The 20,159-nt window shown below is 38.3% G+C and overlaps 1 protein-coding gene across 1 annotated transcript in view; it reads left to right on the forward strand.

Moving 5' to 3' along the window:
• The window catches only part of LOC106094364 (mucin-2-like), a 267,611-nt gene that overhangs the window by 14,596 nt on the left and 232,856 nt on the right, over positions 1 to 20,159 (forward strand). The gene's annotated exons all lie outside the window — the stretch shown is intronic.

The following is a 20,159-nucleotide window of genomic DNA, read 5'->3' on the forward strand; positions in this document are numbered from 1 at the left end:
CCATATAAACCGATCTCCTGATTGCAATTCTTAACCCCTAGAGGGCGGAGTTCTTGTTTGATTTGGCTAAAATTGTACACAATGACTTCTTTTATGACCCAAATCGGTCGTAACCTGATATAGCTCCTATATAAACCGATTTCTATATTTGACTTCTTGAGCCCCTAAAGGGCGCAGTTCTGATTTGACTGAAATTTTGCACAATGACTTGCATCATAATGTTCAATATTTGCGTTCAGTATGGTCAGAATCGGTCTTAAAACTGATATAGCTCCAATATAAAATGATCTTCAGATTGCAATTCTTGAGCCCCTAGAGAGCGCAGTTCTTGTATGATGTGGCTGAAATATTTCGCAATGACTTCTCCTATGATCTTCAACATTTTCTCCTTTGACTTTCCACATATGACCCGAATCGGTCCATAGCCTTACATAACTCCCATATAAACAAAACTGCCGATTTTCCTTTTTGAGCCTTTAGAGGGCGCAGTTCTTGTCTGATTTGACAGAAATTTTGCACAATAAATTCTATTATAACGTCCAATATTCCTGTTTAATATGGCCAGAATCGGTCCATAACTGATATAGCTCCCATATAAACAAATTTCTCTATTATACTTCTTCAGTCCCTAGAGGGCGCAGTTCTTATCTGACGTGGCTGAAATTTTTCACAATGACTTCTCCTATAAACTTTAACAACTTCTCCTTTGCCCTTCCACATATGGCCCGAATCGGTTCATAACCGTATATTACTAACATATAAACCGATCTACCGATTTTACTTCTGAAGCCCCTATAGGGCGTAATTCTTATTCCAGTTAACTGAAATACAATAACCTGCTCCTTAACTTCTAAACTAAGTACGACCAGAATCTGACCATAACCTGATATAGCTCTCATAGCATAGCAATTCGTATGCATTATCCTTTGTTTGTCTATAAAAAGGTACCAGGCAAAGAACTTGACAGATATGATCGAGGGTATAAAGGATTCGGCCCAACCGAATTTAGCATAGGGGCACATATTCTGTTGTAACATCTCGAAATATTGATCTAAGACCCAATAAAGTTCATATATTCTTGATCGTGGTGAGGTTTTAAGTCGAGCACACTTACTTTCGAAGGAGTAAAGCAAGACACTTGAAATTTTGAACAAATACTTCCTGTTAGTGTAGGTCGGTTGGGAATGTAAAGGCGTTATATCGGTTAATGTTTCATATAGATGTCATATAAACCGATCTTGGATGTCAACTTCTTGAGCCTCTAGAGTGTGCAATTCTTATCCGATTTGGCTAAAATTTTGCATAAGGTCTTTATACCCACCACCATAGGATGGGGGTATGCTAATCTTGTCATTCCGTTTGAAACACCTCGAAATAATTGTCTAAGTATATATATTCTTGATCGCCTCGATACTTTGATTCGAAATAGCCATGTCCGTCCGTCGAAATCACGATAGTGATTGAAATTTTGCACAGATACTTAAAATTGATGTTGGTTGTTGGAGATTGCAAATGGGCGATATCGGTTGAGATTTAGATATAGCTCCCATATCAACCGATCTCCCGATTTGACTCCTAGAGGCCCTGGAAGCCACAATTTTTGTCCGATTTGGCTAAAGTTTTGTAAATGGTGTTCTTTTATGACTTCCAACAACTGTGACAAGTACGATCTAAATCGGTCTATAACCTGATATAGCTCCCACATAAACCGATTTCCCGATTAGATTTTTGAGCCCCTGGATGCCGCAATTTACGTCCGATTTGGCTGAAATTTAGCATGCGGCGTTTTGTTATGACTTTCAACAACGTACAGTCTAAATCCGTCTATAACCGGATATAGCTCCCATATAAACCGATCTCCCGATTTGACTTCATGAGCCTTTTTGCAAATTGCAAATTTTGCCCATGGACATTCCACTAAGGAAAGGGACAAACTTCTCACATATCAATGAGTGCAGTCCGATTCAAGTTTAAGCTCAATTATAAGGGGCCTCCTTTTTAAAGTCGAGTCCGAACGGAGTTCCGCAGTTTGACAGCTCTTTGGTGATAAGTTTTACATGGCATAGTATCTCACAAATGTTGCCAGCATTAAGAGGGGAAAACCACCGTTGAAATTTTTTTCTGATGGTCTCGGCTGGATTCGGACGTGCTAACCTCAGCGCTACAATGACCTCCTTTACAAGCCACAATTTTTGTTCGATTTGGCTGAAATTTTGAATGCAGTGTTCTGTTATGACTTCCAACATCTGTGCCAAGTACGCTCCAAAGTCGGTTAATAACCTGACATAGCTCCCATATAAACCGATGTCTTGATTTGACTTCTTGAGTCCTTACAAGCCGCAATTTTTATCCGATTTAGCTGAAATTTAGCATGTAGTGGTTTGTTACTACTTCCAACAACAGTGCTATTATCTGACATATCTCCTATATTAACCGAACTTCTGATTTGACTTGTTGAGTCCTTTCAAGCCGCAATTTTTGTCCGATTGGATGAAATTTTCCAAATCAGTCTATAACCTGATATAGCATAAACTTATCTGGGCCTCTTCTCTTGAGCCTCTAGACGGCGTAATTATTATCCGGTTTGGCTAAAATTTTGTTTAAGGCTTTTGTTACGATTTTCAACGCCTGTGCTAAGTATGGTTCAAATTCGTTTATAACCTGATATATTGGGTTGCCCAAAAAGTAATTGCGGATTTTTCATATAGTCGGCGTTGACAAATTTTTTCAACGGCTTGTGACTCTGTAATTGCATTCTTTCTTCTGTCAGTTATCAGCTGTTACTTTAAGCTTGCTTTAGAAAAAGAAGTGCGCGAAATTTTGTTTATATTTGTTAGTTTGGCGTCAATTTTAATATGGAGCCCACAAAGGAGCATTGTCGTCATATTTTACTTTATTATTTCCGTAAAGGAAAAAACGCGGAGCAGGTTGCTAAAAAGTTACGAGATGTGTATGGTGATAAAGCCTTAAAAGGAAGACAGTGTCAAAATTGGTTTCGCAAATTCCGTTCTGGAGATTTTTCACTTAAAGATGAGCCACGTTCAGGTCGGCCAAACGAAGTTGATGATGACCAAATCAAAGCATTAATCGAATTGGATCGTCATATAACTGAGCGTGAGATAGAGAGAAGTTAAATATACCAAAATCAACCGTTCATTATCACATAAAAAGTCTTGGACTGGTGAAAAAGCTTAGTATTTGGGTACCACATGTATTGAAAGAAATTCATTTAACAAACCGAATCAACGCTTGTGATATGCACCTTAAACGCAATGAATTCGATCCGTTTTTAAAACGAATCATAACTGGAGATGAAAAATAGATTGTTAACAACAACGTTAGTCGAAAACGATCATGGTCCAAGCATGGTGAACCAGCTCAAACCACTTCAAAGGCTGATATCCACCAAAAGAAGGTTATGCTGTCTGTTTGGTGGGATTGGAAGGGTGTGGCATATTTTGAGCTGCTTCCAAGGAACCAAACGATTAATTCGGATGTTTACTGTCAACAATTGGACAAATTGAATACAGCCATCAAGGAGAAGCGACCAGAATTGGTCAATCGTAAAGGTGTCATATTCCACCAGGACAACGCTAGACCGCACACATCTTTGGTCACTCGCCAAAAACTGAGTGAGCTTGGCTGGGAACTTTTGATGCATCCACCATATAGCCCTGACCTTGCACCATCAGACTACCATTTATTTCGATCTTTGCAGAACTCCTTAAATGGTAAAACTTTCGGCAATGATGAGGCTATAAAATCGCACTTGGTTCAGTTTTTTGCAGATAAAGGCCAGAAGTTCTATGAGCGTGGAATACTAAATTTGCCAGGAAGATGGCAAAACTCCCATATAAACCCTTCTCCTGATTTTACTTTTTGAGTCCTTTAAGGGCGCAATTCTTATCATTATCCTCTGTTTATTTTACCTATAAAGAGATGACGGGCAAAAAATTTCTGCACGGCCGATTTTAGCACACTTTTACTTGTTATACCCTCCACCATAAGATGGGGGGTATACTAATTTCGTCATTCTGATTGTAACTACTCGAAATATTCGTCTGAGACCCCATAAAGTATATATATTCTTGATCGTCGTGAAATTTTATGTCGATCTAGCCATGTCCGTCCGTCTGTCCGTCCGTCCGTCCGTCTGTCCGTCCGTCCGTCCGTCTGTCCGTCCGTCCGTCCGTCTGTCTGTCCGTCCGTCCGTCTGTCTGTCGAAAGCACGCTAACTTCCGAAGGAGTAAAGCTAGCCGCTTGAAATTTTGCACAAATACTTCTTATTAGTGTAGGTCGGTTGGTATTGTAAATGGGCCATATCGGTCCATGTTTTGATATAGCTGCCATATAAACCGATCTTGGGTCTTGACTTCTTGAGCCTCTAGAGTGCGCAATTCTTATCCGATTGGGATGAAATTTCGCACGACGTGTTTTGTTATGATATCCAACAACTGTGCCAAGTATGGTTCAATCGGTTCATAACCTGATATAGCTGCCATATAAACCAATCTTGGCTCTTGACTTCTTCAGCCTCTAGAGTGCGCAATTCTTATCCGATTTGAATGCAATTTCGCACGAAGTGTTTTGTTATGATATCCAACAACTGTACCAAATATGGTTAAAATCGGTTCATAACCTGATATAGCTGTCATATAAACAGATCTGGGACTTGACTTCTTGAGCTTCTAGAGGGCGCAATTCCTATCCGATTTGGTTGAAAATTTTCATGAAGAATTTTATTCTTACTTTTAACAACTGTGTCAAATAAAGTTCAAATCGGTTCATAACCTGAAATTTGCCTGAAATTTTGTACGACGGATTTCTCATGACCATCAACATACGTGTTTATTACGGTCTGAATCGGTCTATAGCCCGATACAGCTCCCATATAAATCGATCTCTCTATTTTACTTCTTGAGCCCCCAAAGGGCGCAATTCTTATTCGAATTGGCTGAAATTTTATACCGGATCATATCTTGATATCGCTCTAATAGCAGAGCAAATCTTTTCTTATATCCTGTTTTGCCTAAGAAGAGATGCCGGGAAAGAACTCGACAAATGCGATCCATGGTGGAGGGTATATAAGATTCGGCCCGGCCGAACTTAGCACGCTTTTACTTGTTTTGCCTAAGAAGAGATGCCGGGAAAAGAACTCGACAAATGCGATCCATGGTGGAGGGTATAAAAGATTCGGCCCGGCCGAACTTAGCACGCTTTTACTAGTTATATATAAGATAACCAAATATGGTCCGACATTTCCATTGCTTTCCAATCCGATTGAAAATCGTTCAGCCTTAAACTTGATAAAAAAAAATTGCACTCCACACAATAACCACAACAATCGTAGAACACATTTTTTTCTTTCAATAAAAAATTAACAATGCCAATCTAAAACAATTATTAAAGACTAATGATTGTCTGCATTTTAAGATCTTCAATAATTCGAAGTATTTTATTTTCACCAAAATAAAATAGGTGGGTACCCAGCAAACAATTTTCATAAAATTGGAAGAACTAAAATTAATGTGTGCATACTGTAAACACTATAATGAAGCTCAAATACTTACAGCGCTTTTTATACCCACCACCAAAGGATGGGGGTATATTCATTTCGTCATTCCGTTTGCAACACATCGAAATATCCATTTCCGACCCTATAAAGTATATATATTCTTGATCAGCGTAAAAATCTAAGACGATCTAGACATGTCCGTCCGTCTGTCCGTCTGTCTGTTGAAATCACGCTACAGTCTTTAAAAATAGAGATATTGAGCTGAAACTTTGCACAGATTTATTTTTTTTCCATAAGCAGGTTAAGTTCGAAGATGGGCTATATCGGACTATATCTTGATATATCCCCCATATAGACCGATCCGCCGATTTAGAGTCTTATTCCCATAAAAGCCATATTTATTATCCGATTTTGCTGAAATTTGGGACAGTGAGTTGTGTTGGGCCCTCCGACATTCTTTGTTAATTTTACCCAGATCAGTCAAGATTTGGATATAGCTGCCATATAGACCGATCCTCCGATTTAGGGTCTTGGGCCCATAAAAGCCACATTTATTATTCGATTTTGCTGAAATTTTGGACAGTAAGTTGTGTTGAGCCCTTTGACATCCTTCTTCAATTTGGCCCAGATCGGTCTAGATTTGGATATAGCTGCCATATAGACCGATCCTCCAATTTAGGTTGTCAGGCCCATAAAAGCCACATTTATTAGCCGATTTTGCTGAAATTTGGGACAGTAAATTGTGTTGAGCCCTTTGACATCCTTCTTCAATTTGGCCCAGATCGGTCTAGATTTGGATATAGCTGCCATATAGACCGATCCTCCAATTTTGGTTGTCAGGCCCATAAAAGCCACATTTATTATCCGATTGGGCTGAAATTTGGGAAAAAATTTTGTTTGAGGCCCTTCGACACCCTTCGCCAATTTGGCTCAGATCGGTAAAGATTTGGTTATAGCTGCCATATAGACCGATCCCCCTATTTTGGGTCTTAGACCCATAAAAGCCACATTTATTATCCGATTTTGACGAAATTTGGGACAGTGAGTTATGTTGGGCCCTTCGAAATCTATCTTCGATTTGGCCCAGATCGGATCAGATTTGGATATAGCTGCCATATAGAGCAATTTCTTGATTTTAAGTTTTGGGCCCATAAAAGGCGATTTCGCGGAAATTTAACACAGTGACTTATGTTAGCCTTTTCGACATCCGTGTCCGTGTCGTATATGGTTCAGATTGGTTTATTTTTAGACAAAGCTACTGTACTTATTAGTATTTGGTCCAAATCGGAACATATTGTCCGATGTCGCCGAAATTTGGGACAGTGAGTTATGTTATGGCACAAATGCAATATGGCACAAATCGGTCCAGATTTGGATATAGCTGCCATATACACCGATCTCTCGGTTTTAGGTTTTGGGGCCATAAAAGGCGCATTTATTGTCCGATGTCGCACAGTGGGCCAAATGGCAAAAAAATTGGAAATAAGTCTACAACTTTTTATCTGTTGATTTTAGCCATACAAAATGTTCTAGACATTTGTAGAGGAGGACATAGGCTTTCAGAAAAGTGCTGTTGTTGGTCCATATCTTTAATACAGGGTGAGCTACAGGGTGTCAAAGTTGACCACTTTTGACTTCTCCAAGCTTCTGGGGGCCATAACTTTTGATCTACTCAACCGATTTACATGATTTAGGACTCTAGAGAAAGAGCTTGACAAGATCTAAAAAACTTATGCATAAAGTACCATGCCATCGTGTACTGTTAAGGAGTTATGAATTGTTTAATTTTAAAATATGAAAATTTGGCCTTGGTTTTTTTCAGTGTTTTTTTAATAACTCCGTCAATTTTAAAGCTATAAACTTCATACTTCACACAAATTATGCCAGCATATGTGTGCATAAAATACAAAAGGAATCACGTGAATATCTTTGGCGGTTTAAAAATGGCATCGTTTTCAATATGAAAAATATTTTTTTTGTCAAAAAATTGCAAAATTTTTCAAAAAAGATACTCCCATTTCCTTTAAGTTTTCGCAAACTTTGGCCGTCAAAGCATTATCATTTCTTTCCATTTTCACAAAGTCGAGGTATTAAGAAAAGTTTTAAGTGCTAATTTGGCTAATTTCGATATCAAACAACACCGTTATCTTAAGACCAAAATGGCCAATTTTTTTACTAAACTTCAAAAGTTTCTCACTGGAAAAAAAGTTCCACGGGGATTTTTTCGCTTTTTTTGAACTTAAATGAAAGCTTAAAATGTTCCCAACATTTTAAGGTATGTCTCGCCATATCCTAGCCATAAATGAGATCGTAGCGATCAAAATACTGAAAAAAGTCAATTTTCAAGTAGTGCTATATTCATTGCTAAAAAACAAGTATTACGTCACATTTTATTGCAAAGATGTTAAATAAACTTTTATTTGGTAACACTTCTTCTACAAAACACAAAAAGAATCATGGAAATATCTCTATTCCATTCCATTTTATGGAACCGGCAATAAAAAAGTCAATTTTTCAAAAAAGTCGAATTTCCCAAATTTTGTTTTTGTTGTCCTAATTGCACATGACACACTATAGCCATATTTACGCAACATACCTTATCGTAAAGGAAATTTTCATACCTTTCCAACGATGTATAAAACATTTCTCAACTCGGATTCTATCTACTCTAAAATTCATTTACACTTCATTAAACTCTATATAAAAATGTCTATTTGTGAAATGGAACCTTATATGGGGCCTACACTAAAACATTGATAGATTTGCCCAGGGTTTACAATACAAATGTGTTAGAATAAAAAAAGGTCTCCTGCCAAAGTTTAAAAAAATTGGAATAAAAATATGTGTTTTAGAGCGAAAACACTTCGCATCGGCGTGCGTTTGTATAGTACCTACATCTATTTTTAATGTAAGCTGATGATTTTTGAATAAAAAGTAACCTAGAAATATACCTGCATATATATATATATTTGTGTTAAGATTTGATGCAGACAAATGTTACCTGTTTCGCTATGTCGAATTCCCAGGAAATCCACCGTATCAATGAATGTGAAAAAACCTACCCATAAAAAATTCATTGTCATTTTTTTTAACCAAATTCGAGTCCAGGTAAATAATTATAGAAGAGTAAGTAAAAAGAGGCACTTTGGACCCCTTTTTACGATTGCGTCTGATACCTGAAATGGGTCATTAATTGTGAATATATTGCATAAATATTTGAACAAAATCCAAATTTTCTTCATTATATTTTGTAGAGGCGTAAAGGACATTTATAAGTTATGGAAGTCATACTGAAGTATTCCACTCTTTCGAAAATTGTATGGGACATCAAAAATGATTCCAAATCATACACGGAGTCATTTAAGGAACTTGTTTACACTTTGGACCACATATATGGAATAAGGCTAAATAAAGACGCTTTAGACAAACTTGAAAAATTCTACAAATCATTTGAGAGAAGGTTGCCAGAATGTTCATTCGCAAAAATCAAGTTTTTCAAAATGTATGAGAAGTGGCTGAAATCGGATCTACTTATTGAAATTAAACCGCTGATTCCCGGCCGGCCTAGCAAAGCATACGACGAAGTTACGGAGAAAACCAAAAAGAAAAAACAAGAGGAACTATTGGCGGCACATCCGCCAAATTTAATAAAAGATACGTTCAAAACAGCATTGTTAAAAACACAACCAAAAAATGTTGGACGAATTGTCGATGTTTTACCATTAGCATCTCCGAAAAGGGTAAAGAGAATGGTAGAAAGTATTCCAACTCCAAAATCGACTACAGAATTCACGGAGGAAGATGCACTGGCCCTGATTTTGAACCTAGGCCTCTCAAGAAACAAATACTCAACAATGAGGAAGGCTCTTCGTGAAAAAGGATGGGGTTGTTTACCCTCAAAACATAAATTGTACAACACCAGGACGAAAATGGTGCCATCAAATATATACGTGGACGAATTAAAAGCAAGAGTGAAACTTGCTGATCTTGTTGAAAATACAGCTGTTAGAATTATTTCTAATTTTACTGAAGAACAGTTGAACACATGTAATAATTCCGAAGTGGTTTTGATCAGCAAATGGGGTTGTGATGGATCATCTGGATTTTCCGAATATAAGCAACAAACAGAAATAGATACCAACTTCGCATCAATTTTCATGGCATCATTAGTACCATTGAGAATGAGATTGTACAAGGACCAATCTTCATCATCGAAAGAAAATGCATTTCAAGATATATGGATAAATAGAACACCTGGGTCAAAATATTTATGTCGCCCAATTCGGTTTGAGTATACAAAGGAAGACCGGAACACAACACGATCTTTGGTGAACGAAATAAAGGAAGAAATTGCTGCATTACCCATGATTGTTATAAACCAATTGGGAAGAAATATAAAAGTTTCGTTTCAACTACAACTCACTATGATCGATGGAAAGGTGGCAAACGCATTAACTGGCGTTATGTCCAATTGGAGATGCAATATTTGTGGCAAGAAGAATGGGCAATTCGAGGACAAGTCTGATGAAAATTTAGTAAACGAAAATGCGCTCAATTTCGGTATTTCGCCCCTGCACTGTAGAATTCGATTCATGGAGTATTGTTTGCATTTATCGTATGACCTTAAATATCGGACTAGCCCTGGAAACCGCGATGTCTCTGCTAGAAACAACCAAGATCTTCACAAAATGAGGCAGGAAGAGAAGAATCGAATCCAGTTGGAGTTTAAACAAAAGGGACTTATAATAGATAAACCTCTTTACGGATACGGAAGCACAAATGATGGCAACTCGGCAAGGCGGTTTTTTGAGGACCCCGTATCGACATCTAAAATAACCGGTCTTGATGAACACTTGCTAAGACGATTCAAAGTGATTTTGGCTGTAATCAATAGCAAAAAGATGATAAATTCAACCAAATTTGAAGCTTATAGTAATGACACAAAAAACATTTTATCTGATTTATATTCGTGGAAAGCTTTAACACCGACAGTACATAAAGTCTTACATCATGGCAAGGAAATTGTGGAATACAACATACTTCCGTTAGGAGAACTTACAGAAGAAGCTCAGGAATCCCGTAATAGAGATGTTAAACAGTTCCGGCTTTTCAATACCCGAAAGAGCACCAAATTTAACCAAAATTATGATTTACTTCAATATTTATTGTTATCGTCTGATCCGGTACTATACAGCATCAGAACTAAATGGCTACCAAAAATATGTGACGATATAGATAAGGACGATCCCGATGCCATTCAAATTAAAGAGCTTTTAAATTTTGATACCTTAGATTATTTGGTAGAGAATAAAATCAAATAATACAAAACTAAAATGCTTTTTTATTTTGGGAGTAGCTAATATACATATAAACGCACGCCGATGCGAAGTGTTTTCGCTCTAAAACACATATTTTTATTCCAATTTTTTTAAACTTTGGCAGGAGACCTTTTTTTATTGTAACACATTTGTATTGTAAACCCTGGGCAAATCTATCAATGTTTTAGTGTAGGCCCCATATAAGGTTCCATTTCACAAATAGACATTTTTATATAGAGTTTAATGAAGTGTAAATGAATTTTAGAGTAGATAGAATCCGAGTTGAGAAATGTTTTATACATCGTTGGAAAGGTATGAAAATTTCCTTTACGATAAGGTATGTTGCGTAAATATGGCTATAGTGTGTCATGTGCAATTAGGACAACAAAAACAAAATTTGGGAAATTCGACTTTTTTGAAAAATTGACTTTTTTATTGCCGGTTCCATAAAATGGAATGGAATAGAGATATTTCCATGATTCTTTTTGTGTTTTGTAGAAGAAGTGTTACCAAATAAAAGTTTATTTAACATCTTTGCAATAAAATGTGACGTAATACTTGTTTTTTAGCAATGAATATAGCACTACTTGAAAATTGACTTTTTTCAGTATTTTGATCGCTACGATCTCATTTATGGCTAGGATATGGCGAGACATACCTTAAAATGTTGGGAACATTTTAAGCTTTCATTTAAGTTCAAAAAAAGCGAAAAAATCCCCGTGGAACTTTTTTTCCAGTGAGAAACTTTTGAAGTTTAGTAAAAAAATTGGCCATTTTGGTCTTAAGATAACGGTGTTGTTTGATATCGAAATTAGCCAAATTAGCACTTAAAACTTTTCTTAATACCTCGACTTTGTGAAAATGGAAAGAAATGATAATGCTTTGACGGCCAAAGTTTGCGAAAACTTAAAGGAAATGGGAGTATCTTTTTTGAAAAATTTTGCAATTTTTTGACAAAAAAAATATTTTTCATATTGAAAACGATGCCATTTTTAAACCGCCAAAGATATTCACGTGATTCCTTTTGTATTTTATGCACACATATGCTGGCATAATTTGTGTGAAGTATGAAGTTTATAGCTTTAAAATTGACGGAGTTATTAAAAAAACACTGAAAAAAACCAAGGCCAAATTTTCATATTTTAAAATTAAACAATTCATAACTCCTTAACAGTACACGATGGCATGGTACTTTATGCATAAGTTTTTTAGATCTTGTCAAGCTCTTTCTCTAGAGTCCTAAATCATGTAAATCGGTTGAGTAGATCAAAAGTTATGGCCCCCAGAAGCTTGGAGAAGTCAAAAGTGGTCAACTTTGACACCCTGTAGCTCACCCTGTATTAAAGATATGGACCAACAACAGCACTTTTCTGAAAGCCTATGTCCTCCTCTACAAATGTCTAGAACATTTTGTATGGCTAAAATCAACAGATAAAAAGTTGTAGACTTATTTCCAATTTTTTTGCCATTTGGCTCACTGTGTGTCGTTGAAATTTGAGACAGTGAGTCGTGTTAAGCCCCTCAACATACTTCTGCAATTTGGCCCAGATCGGTTCAGATTTGGATATAGCTGCCATATGGGCCGATATCTCAATTTAAAGTCTTGGCCCCATAAAAGGCGATTTCACTGAAATTTGACACAGTGACTTATGTTAGCCTTTTCAACATCCGTGTCGTATATGGTTCAGATCGGTTTATTTTTAGGCAAAGCTACTGTACTTATTAGTATTTGGTCCAAATCGGAACATATTTCGATATAACTGTTATGGGACAAAAGGTATGCAATTTTCAACGGATTTTGATGAAAGGTGGTTTACATATAAACCCGAGGTGTTCGGCCCGGCCTAACTTAACGCCTTTTTACTTGTTTTAGTAATTGTGTAATGAAAGAATATATAAACTCTAACGCGTGGATTATTTCGATGCAAAACATTGTAGTGTTGAAACTAGTGCAGTTTCGGTGCAGTTTCGGTTGCTTCCACCTCGGCATACAAAGTGGCACTTTTGTATTGATTTTGTGTGTTTCGGGACGACCTTTAACGAACGATGGAGCATGCAACGAATTAAAATGAACCTTAGATTAATGAAAACAAATCAGTTGAGTTTAATGATTTCCATTCTTCAGTTTGTGCATCTTAAAGAGCTGAATTGCACACATGGTGGCAGGGCATTCAAGAGAGAAATTGGCTCAAAAGATCACCAGTGAATTTAGTGCACCAGTATCGCTGGATGACTTTTACTTCCCTTACAAAGCTGCTGAAAATTCAACAAGTTTTGTGCTGGGTATATTCAAAAGTAAAGTTGGTGTCAGCATGGCATTAAATATGCCAAGAGTGGCCTCTTGGCGTAGGCAACCAGTTAATTTAAAGAACTGGAAGTCTTTCTAAAATCTGACAGAACGTATACAGCGCCGAATATCAAGCAGTGATGGTGGATACCGGAACTTAATGTACTCCGAAAGGAAAATAGGAAGCTTAACAATAACTATAAAATAAGGAGGACACCGCAATGCAGAGATTAGCAAGACGCTAAACGACTTGGTTGGAATCCTAGCAAGAACATCAGAAGAAATTTTTAGCGTGGTTATCTCCTCAAAATGCTGGTGACATTTGAAAGGTACCTCTCTCTCCCCAAAGAGGTGTCGCAATGCGGTACGCCGTTCGGACTCGTCTATAAAAAGGAGGTCCCTTATCATTGGGCTTAAACTTGAATCGAACAACACTCATGTGAGAAGTTTGCTCATGTTCCTCAATGGAATGTTCATGGGCAAATTTCCATAGCAGTCAGTTAAGCAGCACGAAAGGCAGGACACTGGGGCAATTACCGTAGAAACCTGGGTAAGCTTTGACTGAGGAAAATGAGAGCCAGGAAATTTCGTACGGCAAAGCGAATTGATCTACAAGGAGTGTAGCACACCTAGAGAAGGGAAGATAGAACTTTCTCCAGAAAGAGTAAGCGGGCAGCCCAACAGCCAGAAAGTGGTGATCTGCAATCACAATATTTCACAAAATTCACAAAGACGAATACCGCCGCATTACACCAACCTGTCATTGTGGACATCGAACTCAACTTTAATTGATCTCAAGAGTATAAAGTCTTTTAATAGGAACAAGTAAAGGCGTGCTTAGTTCGGTCGGGCGGAATCTTATATAGCCTCTACCATGGATCGCATTTGTCACGTTCCTTGCGGCAACTCCTTATAGACCAACAAAACAACAACAACAAATTTTGCCCATGAACATTCCACTAAGGAACAGAGGCAAACTTCTCACATATCAATGAGTGCAGTCCGATCCAAGTTTAGGCTCAATTATAAGGGGCCTCCTTTTTATAGCCGAGTCCGAACGGCGTGCCGCAGTGCGACACCTCTTTGGAGAGAAGTTTTAGATGGCATAGTACCTCACAAATGTTGCCAGCATTAGGAGGGGAAAATAAGCGCTGAAAATTTTTCCTGATGGTCTTGCCAGGATTCGAACGTTTGTTTAAGGTCATGGGATAAGTTGTTGTACAAACTTTCAGCCAAAAATTGCCCCCTCTAGGGGCTCAAGAACTATAATCAGAAGATCGGTTTATATGGCTTATATCAGGTTATGAACCGATTACGAGCATACTGGGATCAGTTGCTGCAAATCAAAGTAAAATAATTCATGCAAAAGTCCGGCCAAATCGAAAAATAATTGATCCCTCTAGATACTCAAGTGGTAAAATCGGTTTATATGGGAGCTATATCAGCTTTTGAACCGATTTAGACCATACTTAGCAAAATTATTTCAAGTTATAACAACACACTTCGTGCTAGACGTCAACCAAATCAGATAATAGAGATAATAGAGGCTCTTGAAGTGAAGATCCGAAATCGGTTTATATGTCAGTTACTAGCTGGACAGGGCCCGGACCCAGAGCCTTCTTTAACTCTCTAATATCTGTTAAGGGGGCACTTCGTCCTGAATGTGGATATCGTGTTTCTGTATCCTATGTCCACCTATGGAGATGAACGCCTGCGTTCGAATCCTGGCGAACTTCGTACTAAATTTAAAGCGGTGGTTATCCCCTCTTAATGCTGGGGACATTTGCGAGGTACAATACCATGCATGGTCATGTAAAAGAGATGTCGCACTGCGGCACACCGTACGGACTCGGTTATAAAAAAGGTCCCTAATTGTTGATAAACTCAACTTGAATCGAAAAGCACTCATTGATGTATGAAAAAGCCGCCGCTCAGTTCCAGGACAAATTTTTACTTTAACTAACTATAAATATTTAGTTCACTTTAAGACCCAAATTGTATTGGTGAGCAAATACGTCCTATTTGGGGGTTGTTATGGTGGTGGGACCTCCCCTAGACAGTTGGTTCCAAATGTTGATTTCAGATACCTGTAGTTTGAGCCCCATATTTCCATAGTCGGCAAACATGACCGGCTGGAGGGTGTTTTGTGGGATGGCCGGCCAATCAGTGAGTTGGCCTTGAAAATATATATCGGGTTTGTGTTCTACTCTAAAAACCCTCTTATTTGAGCCTCATATTGCAATAGTCAGCAAATACTTCCTATTTGGGTGGTGTTATGGGGATGGGGTGGCCCCATATACACTTTCTCCGAATATTGATATCAGATTCGTGCTTTACTCCTAAAGATCTTTCATTTGATCCCCATATTGTTATGGTCGTAAATTTGTCCCCTATGGGGATGTTTTTGGGGAGAGGCGGCCCCCCGAACACTTGGTCCCATATTTGGATATCAGATTCGTATTCTACACTCAAATACCTTTTATTTAAGCCCCATATTCCCATGGTCAGTATATAAGTCCTGTTTGGGGGGTGTTTTGGGGAAGGGATGGACCCTCAGAAACGTGGTCCCACATTTGGATATCAGATTCGTATTCTACTCGCAAATACCTTTCATTTGAGTCCCATATTGCCATGGTCGGTAAATATGTCCGATTTAGGGGTATTTTGGGGGTTGGGTTGGTCCCCCTAACACTTGGTCCGACAATTGGATATCAGATATGTTTTCTTATCCTAAATACCTTTCATTTGAGTCCCATATTGTCGTGATTGGTCTAAATACATGTTTGGTAGGTTTTAGGGTGGGGCAACCCCCCTAGGTACCTCATCCATAATTTTGATACCAAATTTTTATTTTTAGGGTACTTTATGAGAGCACACAACATTTGGCTTAAATAGCACCACCATATCCGAGATCTGTCGTTTCTGAAAATTAGGGTAAGGGGAAGTGTCCGCCCCCCTTCAGATATCAAAAAATGTTGTACCCTATTTTCACCACGCGATCATTATGCACCATCTGTGAAAATTTCAAGAAATCGGTTCAGCCGTTTCTGCGTCTATAAGGAACACACAAACAAACAAACATACAAACAAACACAAATTGAATTTTATACCCTCCACCACAAGATGGGGGGTATACTAATTTCGTCATTCCGTTTGTAACTACTCGAAATATTCGTCTGAGACCCCATAAAGTACATATATTCTTGATCGTCGTGACATTTTATGTCGATCTAGCCATGTCCGTCCGTCTGTCCGTCCGTCCGTCTGTCTGTCGAAAGCACGCTTACTTCCGAAGGAGTAAAGCTAGCCGCTTGAAATTTTGCACAAATACTTCTTATTAGTGTAGGTCGGTTGGTATTGTAAATGGGCCATATCGGTCCATGTTTTGATATAGCTGCCATATAAACCGATCTTGGGTCTTGACTTCTTGAGCCTCTAGAGTGCGCAATTCTTATCCGATTGGAATGAAATTTTGCACTACGTGTTTTGTTATGATATCCAACAACTGCGCGAAGTATAGTTTTAATCGGTCCATAACCTGATATAGCTGCCATATAAACCGATCTTGGGTCTTGACTTCTTGAGCCTCTAGAGTGCGCAATTCTTATCCGATTGGAATGAAATTTTGCACTACGTGTTTTGTTATGATATCCAACAACTGCGCGAAGTATAGTTTTAATCGGTCCATAACCTGATATAGCTGCCATATAAACCGATCTTGGGTCTTGACTTCTTGAGCCTCTAGCGTGCGCAATTCTTATTCGATCAGAATGAAATTTTGTACGACGTGTTTTGTTATTATATCCAACAATTGTGCCAAGTATGGTTCAAATCGGTTCATAACCGGATATAGCTGTCATATAAACCGATCTTGGGTCTTGACTTCTTGAGCCTCTAGAGTGCGCAATTCTTATCCGATTGAAATGAAATTTTGCACGAAGTGTTTTGTTATTATATCCAACAACTGTGCCAAGTATGGTTAAAATCGGTTCATAACCTGATATAGCTGCCATATTAACAGATCTGGGGATTTGGATTCTTGAGCTTTTAGAGGGCGCAATTCCTATCCGATTTGGCTGAAATTTTGCATGACGTATTTTATTTTTACTTTCAACAACTGTGTCAAATAAGGTTCAAATCGGTTCATAACCTGATATAGCTGTCATATAAACCGATCTGGGATCTCGACTTCTTGACCCCTAGAGGTCGCAATTATTATCCGATATGCCTGAAATTTTGTACGATGGATCCTCTCATGACCATCAACAAACGTGTTTATTATGGTCTGAATCGGTCTATAGCCCGATACAGATCCCATATAAATCGTTCTCTCTATTTTACTTCGTGAGCCCCAATGGGCCCAATTCTTATACGAATTGACTGAAATTTTACACTGGTCTCCAACATATAATTTAATTGTGGTCCGAACCGGACCATATCTTGATATCGATTTAATAGCAGAGCAACTCTTTTCTTATATCCTTTTCTGCCTAAGAAGAGATGCCGGGAAAAGAACTCGACAAATGCGATCCATGGTGAAGGGTATATAAGATTCGGCCCGGCCGAACTTAGCACGCTTTTACTTGTTATATATAAGATATCAGGTTATGAACCGATTTTAAACTTACTTGGCATAATTGTTGCAGGTGAAAACAAAATTGCGCTATCTAAAGGCTCAAGAAATCAAGATCCAAGGTCTTTTTACATGGCTGCTGTAGGTGAACATGGACCAATATGGCCCATTTACGATCCCAACTGATCTACACTCATAGCAAGTATTTGTGCAAAACTTCAAGCACCTAGCTTTATTTCTTCGAAAGTTAACATGGTTTCGACAGACAGACTGACTGACAGACGGACGGACAGATGCATCAACATGGCTTAATCGAATGAGTGTATCACTTGTGTACTTTGTTGGTTCTCGTAGGAAAATTTTGATGTGTTACAAACGGAACGACGAAATTTGTATACCCTATCCAACGGTGGAGTATTTAAAAATAGAAATAAAGAGAAAGGGGGCTACGACGAATATTGTAGAGACCTGGGCAGGTTCAACAAGTAAAATCGGGCTAAGTTCGGCCGGTCCGTATTTTGGGAAAACACCAACATGGATTATGCATTTTTAAAAATTTATGCAAAATCGATTTAGTTGAAGGGCATAATTTTATTTTACATAACAAACTTCTGTCAAACCACTAAAACTTAAAGCTTTTATGAACCGAACAGAAATGATCGAGAGAACGGTTTACATGGGAGCTATATCAGGTTATAGACAGATTTGGACCTTACTTGGCACAGTTGTTGGAAGTCATAACAGAACACTATGTGCAACATTTTAGCCAAACAGTATAAAAATTGCGGCTTCCAAGAGGCTCAAGAAGTCAAATAGGGGGATTGGTTTCTATGGGAACTTTATCTAAATCTGAACCGATATGGCCCATTTGCAATACCCAACGACCTACATCAATATAAATTATCTGTGCAAAATTTGAGACTTATGAAGGCTCAAAAAGCAGTTCAAGATACAATGGAACTTCTGATGAAGAAGTATTTTTTAAAGAGCGAGTAAAGCCGCATAATCACGGACAACGGAAGGTTCGGAGGACGCTCTGGGAAGGTGCGGCGGAGGCTCTTTAATAAGGCAGAGAGAGAGGTATAGTAATCTACGACGATCTAGCCATGTCCGTCCGTCTGTTTGTTGAAATCACGCCACAGTCTTCAAAAATAGAGATATTGAGCTGCAACTTTACACAAATTCCTTTTTATACCCACCACCGAAGGATGGGGGTATATTCATTTTGTCATTCCGTTTGCAACGCATCGAAATATCCATTTCCGACTCTATAAAGTATATATATTCTTGATCAGCGTAAAAATCTAAGACGATCTAGACATGTCCGTCCGTCTGTCTGTTGAAATCACGCTACAGCCTTTAAAAATAGAGATATTGAGCTGAAATTTTGCACAGATTCTTTTTTTTTCCATAAGCAGGTTAAGTTCGAAGATGGGCTATATCGGACTATATCTTGATATAGCCCCCATATAGACCGATCCGCCGATCCACATTTATTATCCGATTTTGATGAAATTCGGGACAGTGAATTGTGTAAGGCCCATCGACATCCTTCGTTAATTTGGCTCAAATCGGTCCAGATTTGGATATAGCTGCCATATAGATCGATCCTCCGATTTCGGGTCTTAGGCCCATAAAAGCCACATTCAATTTCCGATTTTGCTGAAATTTTGGACAGTGAGTTGCGTTAGGCCCTTTGACATATTTCTTCAATTTGGTCCAGATCGGTTCAGATTTAGATATAGCTGCATATAGACCTATTTCTTGATTTATGGTTTTGGGCCCATAAAATGCTCATTTATTGTCCGATGTCGCCGAAATTTGGAACAGTGAGTTAAGTTAAGCCCCTTGACATGCTTCTGCAATATCGCACAGATCGGTCCAGATTTGGATATAGCTGCCATATAGACCAATATTTAGGTTTTAGGTTTTGGGGCGATAAAAGATGTATTTATTGTCCGATGTCGCTGAAATTTGACACAGTGAGTTTGGTTAGGCTCTTCGACGTCCTTCTTCAATTTTGCCCAGATCGGTCCAGATTTGCATATAGCTGCCATATAGACCGATCTCTCGATTTAAGGTATAGGGCCCATTAAAGAGGCATTTATTGTCCGATTTCGCCGAAATTTGGGACAGTGCTTTATGTTAGGCTCTTCGACATTTTTATGCAACTTGGCCCAAATCGGTCCAGATTTGGATATAGCTGCCATGTAGACCGATATCTCGATTTAAAGTCTTGGCCCCATAAAAGGCGCATTTATAATCCGATTTCACTGAAATTTGACACAGTGACTTATGTTCGGGTTTTCGACATCGTGTCGTTTATAGTTCAGATCGGTATGAGGTATATGAGTATAAGGTATGAAATTTTCACCTAATTTTGATGAAAGGTGGTTTACATATATACCCGAGGTGGTGGGTATCCAAAGTACGTCCCGGCCGACTTAACGCCTTTTTTGCTTGTTT

Source organism: Stomoxys calcitrans, chromosome 1, assembly GCF_963082655.1.
Source record: "Stomoxys calcitrans chromosome 1, idStoCalc2.1, whole genome shotgun sequence".
Lineage (NCBI taxonomy): Eukaryota > Metazoa > Arthropoda > Insecta > Diptera > Muscidae > Stomoxys > Stomoxys calcitrans.